This window comes from Halyomorpha halys, unplaced genomic scaffold (genome assembly GCF_000696795.3).
Source record: "Halyomorpha halys isolate HHAL.00 unplaced genomic scaffold, Hhal_1.1 Scaffold412.1, whole genome shotgun sequence".
Lineage (NCBI taxonomy): Eukaryota > Metazoa > Arthropoda > Insecta > Hemiptera > Pentatomidae > Halyomorpha > Halyomorpha halys.
In genome coordinates, this window is record NW_027113304.1 from 613,489 (window position 1) to 620,049 (window position 6,561).

The 6,561-nt window shown below is 29.3% G+C and overlaps 1 protein-coding gene across 4 annotated transcripts in view; it reads left to right on the forward strand.

Annotated features, from left to right (window-relative positions):
• Window positions 1-6,561, forward strand: part of LOC106682419 (B-cell linker protein) — a 52,708-nt gene that overhangs the window by 21,025 nt on the left and 25,122 nt on the right. For 2 of the 4 annotated variants that reach the window (XM_014423254.2, XM_067050874.1), the window contains exon 1: window positions 1,747-1,808. The exons of 1 other annotated variant lie outside the window; for it this stretch is intronic. The gene's annotated coding sequence lies outside the window, so the exon portion shown is untranslated. Of the gene's footprint in view, window positions 1-1,746; window positions 1,859-6,561 lie in introns of those variants that run through there. One more of the 4 variants, XM_067050873.1, reaches the window with a different exon arrangement.

The following is a 6,561-nucleotide window of genomic DNA, read 5'->3' on the forward strand; positions in this document are numbered from 1 at the left end:
GATAATTTGAAACAATTTCTACGTGTACCTTTTCTTACAATGGGTATGGAAATGAGAGGTGAATATTATGTGAAGTGTTAACGAAAACAGATTAAAACAATAAGGAATATATTAAAATGCATAATTCCGCTTGACATAAAACATAAATGCTAACAGAAGATAATAAACTATAATTGATAATTATAATATAAATTGTGATAATTGAGTATCACATATCATATTTATGTATTTATATCAATGTTGAGGAAAAAGTAATTCCAATTACTTTTGATGATAATTAATTAAGATGGCCTTTACGTTGCCAATAACTTTAACTACGGACCACAGTTATAATTACAATGGTTTATTATGTTTCATCCTTAACCTTACAATGCCACAAGGCAATCCAAGGCAGTACTATGCTAGTATACACTTGTCATTTTGTATTATGCATTTGTATGTATGTATTATATAAATTTTATAATAAAGGAGGTTACGAAAAATAAAGAAAATGTTTCATCCACTGATTTTGATTTTGTAATATTCTGAATAAACCTAGCTATAATATTTATATTATTTAAATATATCTAGCCCTTTAGTAATGTAGTATACTTATTTTTATAGTCACATGATTCTATCATACTTATTCTTTATGATCACATGAATCTATTTGCAGCATTATTATCAATTAATTATTTGTTGATTATTTTCTAATAAATTTTATTTCATTGATACATTTTGTTATAGTCTATTTTTTATTATTTTATCATTTTAGTTGCCTTTTTCAGATTATATATATCTAATTTTTTAGTTATTTTTTAAAAATATTATTTTGTGTTTTAGCAGTATTATATAAATTAAATCATTAGTTTTACCTCTTGAAATAATAGTAATATTGTATGGTTTTTTCAGCCAGAACGACCAAATAATGAAAATTATTATATACATATATTTAATTTTGTGATTATTATTTTTATATGTTGATTTGACAACGTTCGATAGATATTGCATGGCTCTAATTTTTCAAAGTAGAGTAATTGCAATCGATATTACTTTTTTCAGTACTGATAATTATGTAATCATAAGCAAATACAAATACATATGAACACTTGTTTATTTTTCAGGAGATAATTTTTTATTTCCCTTTCTTGACCTGTAAGTTCTTTTTGGACGAAAAACCTATTATATTTTTATAGTTTAGAGAACTTGGTACATATCCTATTCATAGTTAAACTAATTATTATCAAATCTTAATGTTTGATACAATTATTTTGTAATCTCTATACTGCGTCTAATTAATCTTCTTATTCTCATCACTTCATATTTCAATTAACCTTAACCTTGTCAACTGATAAGAGCTAGGTAATTTGTTGCGTTGTCTTTTGTTATCTATCATCTCCGTATCGTTCTTCATGTCGTTAGTTATACTTAGCTTATATTCCTTTCATACATTAGGTGGTATAAGATTTTGAATTTGTGTGGAACATAGATTATAAAGTTCCAGCTGGGAGGATTATTGTGAAAATAAAAACATTTAACCCTCAAACATGTTGCAATATGCCTATATATTAATAAAAACTTATTTTTTCTTTTTTATAATGTACTTAATTTCTTCCTCAGCTACATCATTCGGAATGAATTACTCATTTTCCTTGCATATTCACAACGCATTAAGTCATTCAGTGAATCATTTACCTTGTGAGCCATTTGATAACAGATGATTAGGCCTTCCCCTTATCTGGTGGTATAAATTACTCCAGATTGAGAGAGGCTCTCTAGTTTTACGTTAGTTAAAAATACGCTTTGGCCAAAATCTACTTTCATAATTTGTGAGTATAGTATTAACTATATAATAGTATTAACTATTATTTCTTCAGTGGTATGTACATAAATAAATATTACTTTGATTCACAATGTATGTTTATATTATCTCATTATATATATTAAAAATAATTTCACACCTAATCTTGATTGATGTTGTCTTTCTGCTTTTTAACTAAATTCATTTGGCTTATTTCGATGGCTCTAAATGCTTTTGAACACTACTTTTTTAGAGGGTCGCGTATATTGTCAGCAATATTTAAGTAAGTTGAAGTAGAACTCAAAAGCAAAAAAAAAATCTTATAAACAATAGTCCAATTGTGTATAGAAACGCAGAAAATTATTTTTTTTAGTTATTTAAAATAATTCACGTTTTTGTTGAATAGGAAGCCACATTAAAAAAAACATTTAGTTTTAAAATTTCTGTGCCGCAGGATAGTAAACGAGCTAAAAAGTTCTTAAAAGAAATTTTTTTTTAAAAACCATTTGAAGGTTTTTTTTTAGTAGATCCCAAAATGGGTGCCGCGTCACTCTGGTCTCAAAGTTGTTTCGGTATTTTCAGCCATAATTATGACAAATTAATTGTTATTTATATAAAAAAAATACAATAAAACATTTAAAGCGGATATAAAAAATAAAAGTTTTCTTATAAATACTATTAAAAAAGTGTACTAAATGATTTAAAAAAACAAGTAATTGCTATTTCATTACCAGCAATATTAAGTATTTTCATAATTTTAGACCGATTTTTAAATTTAATAAATTTTTTAAACAGAGAAATTGAGTAAATAAAAAAAATCTTAATATTACTGACAATAAAACAACAATCATTGCTAAAATGACTAAATTGTTTTTTTATTCCGTTTAGTACACGATTTTCATGATATAATCTTATTTTTCAAACATTATTTAAACTATTTTCAATATAATACCCACAATAAATATTTTATCTTTCATGTTAATGTAAATAAAATTATTATAATACCGATTCGATATTGTTGAATAACTCGAAACTATATTTCTCGTGACATGGATTTTTTTTTAAATACAATTAAATTCTCCAAAAAAAATAAGATAAATACCACCTAAATTTGATCAGCATTAGCAACGTTAAAATACTTAGGAAATATGATTTTTTTAAAAATATTCTATTCAAGTTCCCATGGAAATCCGTTTTTCTTTCTGATAATGGTTCTTCTTATGTTGTATATGAGAAATAAGACTGGAGTCGGGTTAGGATAATTCTGTTTTCAAAAATACAATTTAAATATATATTTTTTCATGATTTTCATTGTCTGTTTTTTGCTTTTGAACATAAAGTTCAAAAACAAAAAACAGGTTCAGGGTTTTTCAGATACATTTGGTAGATACATTTATTTATCATTAAAACAGGTAAATATATTCTAAATTTAGCGGTGATGAAATGCAGAGATATTACTCATATTCCATATATTTACATTAGGTTTTCACATTTTCTATTAGATACCTATGATCATTGTGATTTATTAATTAATGGACGTTGTTGGAAGGAAGCACTAAAAGACTTAAAAGAATCAATTGATAACATCATAAAACTCTTTATAAATATCAGTGATAAAATAAAATGAAAAAAAACACTTAATCATAAATAGCTTACACCAAAAATCATAATACCCACAAATGATTAAAACACCAAGGCAGGACTGGAATTATAAATAACAAAAAATCTGAAAAGGGCGTACCTAGCAGACGATCGCCCAGAAATACAGTATCTTAGCCTATCCTCTAAATTAATTGAATATATAATAATGATTCCTAGACTCATAGACAAATCGCTCTCTCGGTATATGTAAAGGACCCCAGGCGTTTATTGTGATTCATTACTTCACTTATATATCACCAGTTACAGATGCCGATGCATTCGACTGATTCCGCAATCGGTCATATGGCAATAGTGGGAACGGAATCCGTTGATAAAATTATTCAATGAGCAGCCATTGTGCGGACAACCCCTCAAGGGTTGCCAACCCTCGATCCACTTAGACCATAGGCCTATATAAACGGTCGTGGGTTGGTTCGGGGAGTGACTAATGGTGGATACGGGGGGTTCAATTACTCAGAGAGGAGGGGTGTATTATTGCGGTATGCCATACATTTATTATAGGATTTTTTTATGGCGAGGGAATGGTGAGGTTTGTGGCGAACCGCATGGTAGTAAGAAGGGTGGAGTCACCCTTACATCTGTGCCTGTCGTAACTTCCTTAGAGGCGGTTATTTGTCGGGGTCGGGGTTTGTATTTAGGGTGGTTGGGTTGTAGCATGTATGAAGGTTAACCATAAACAATAAACATATTCTGAAAATAGATTTTTAGAATTAAGAATGGGATCAATGGAATTTTTCTTTTTCTGAGATGGGGATAAACTGTTTTATTTTATTATATTTAATGATGAACAATTATGATAGAAGGAAATTAAAAAAAAAAAATCAACTTCACAAATAAAGTGAGGTATTATGTTTAAAGATACTTCGAATTTTTTTTTTAGATTTGGCTCTAAAGTCACAAGTGATTATTCTCCGAAGTAGTTACTTTCATCCACCATTTCGTTTCAGAAAGTTGGCCAATTGAGGTTTCGTCCAGTTATCGGACAGTTAAGTCCATTTATCTGTCGGTTATGAAGTGTTTTGAAATAAATATCAAGCCCCACTCTGCTCTCCTAGTCACATAAATTGTCTATCACAAGCCCCTGATTCATACCATCATTATCAAAATCCAATCAATATCACTTCAATTCCTTCATCCTTCCTAAGAGATCTTCAAGAGACCATCAAACCCCTTATCAACCTTCTCACTAGAATCCTATCCGAAATCCCCCTTAATTTCCCACGATTAGCATGAAGCCCCTAGCTGTCGTGTTATGGAATGCTAATAGCCTACAAAATCGCCGTGACGAACTCGACTTATTCCTACATTGACATAGCCCTACTGACTGAAACTCATTGTTTCGGGGATGCCGAACATCTGACTTCAGTGGTAACAACCTATCCCGTGTTTGCACCTCCAATACCTATTCTATTCTCTCATCCACCAATCCTACTTATTAGCCTACGTCCCTTTTAAATTTTTATTACCTATAATCACAATTAATTATTGAAAATGAATAACACAATGAAAATATAAGGCAGTTTTGTACTTATCTCTGACGATTTTTTGGAAGACATCATCTTTCTTGTCAATACGTTCCTCATTATAAACTGTTTCTAGGAAGAAACCCTGTATCAAAGAAGTTCACAATTTTATTTTTATTTTTTTCTTGGGTGCCAAAAATCTAGCCGTGGTCCCCCCCCCCTGCTCTCCTCTGCCAACGCCCATGCCTGGTCCAAACCGAAGCATAGGTAGGATTGCATCATAACTGATCTGGTAGATTTAGGTTTCGACGGGCGCCATCGAGTGGATGTATGTAGACAAAGATTGGTGGTACTGCCATCGAACCATTGGGTTCGTCAAGCCTTTGCTATTATTACTTACTATAACTCTCCCCAGAATTCATTTCTATAGAAGTTTAAATTATCGAGTCAAGGTTAAATGTTTCTACTATCCTAGACTCAATAGACTGCACATTTATTTCTCTTAAAACTGTGATAACATCTACATTTATAAATAAGGCTAGAATGTCAAAGTATGATAAATTAAACTTATTTAAGGTGAAAGTAAATTTTGTAAATTTACTAAAATAACGTGCTCTACTTTGGAAGTCGAGTTACTAAAATGTGCAAATGAAGCTTCTGTTTTTGAGGATGGTATGGAAGCCGACACGTAGAATATTTTGTTAATAAATTTTAATTGGTGAACTAATTTTGCCTTTAAATTCTAGAAATATTATTTATTACAGATAGAAACATTTTTTTATTTATAAATTTGTTCTATAAACGTTTTGACTCTTTAAATATTTTTAGTCATGCTGACCTACTCAGAAACTCAGACCCCCAGGATTTTGCCCCACCTGTTTCTACGGAAAGCTTATAACCAACTCTTTTTAGTGTAGTAAATAGTAAATTTGGTACTAAATTTAGCAGAAAATTAATTTTACTAAAAAAAAAAAAAAAAATAATATTTTCAAAGTTTTAATATTCAAAATTATGTACAATTAAAATAAATTAATTGCTACAAATATTTATCTATTTGATCAAATTTTTAAAATTAGGTGTGAAATTTACTAAAACCGTTAACACCAAATCTTGGTTTGATTAGCTGTGATAAATGTTTCGCTTTCGACAACGTAATTGGGAAGTAAATTTAGAAATCCTGCATCAAAAATTTAAAATCTAATATGCCAGTAGTATATATGCGCAAGGATTTAAGTATTCATGATGACACTATAAATTTAAAAACGTGTTGACTTGAGAAACAAAAATACGCTCACAAAAAAAAAAAAAGGCATAAATATTGCACACTTAACATTAGTTACGTAATTTAACACGTGACTTTTTCATGAAGTATAAATGCAATGTCAGGAAGAGCTGTCGCTTCTTCTCCATCGATGTCTAAAGTAAAATTAATAATTTTACTTTTATTCTGTCGCTTCTCGTCGAATATTGATCCAGATACTGATACAAAGTACTAGTTATAAATTTGTATTTTGACAGAGATGGATTAATAAATACGTATTTAAAGAAATATGAATAAAATTCATCGGAGCTTCTATTTTTGCAGCGATTAGTTTTTAATTAAAATAACATTTGATCCTTGCTATTTTAACGGAGAAAAATAATTTATTTATCAAT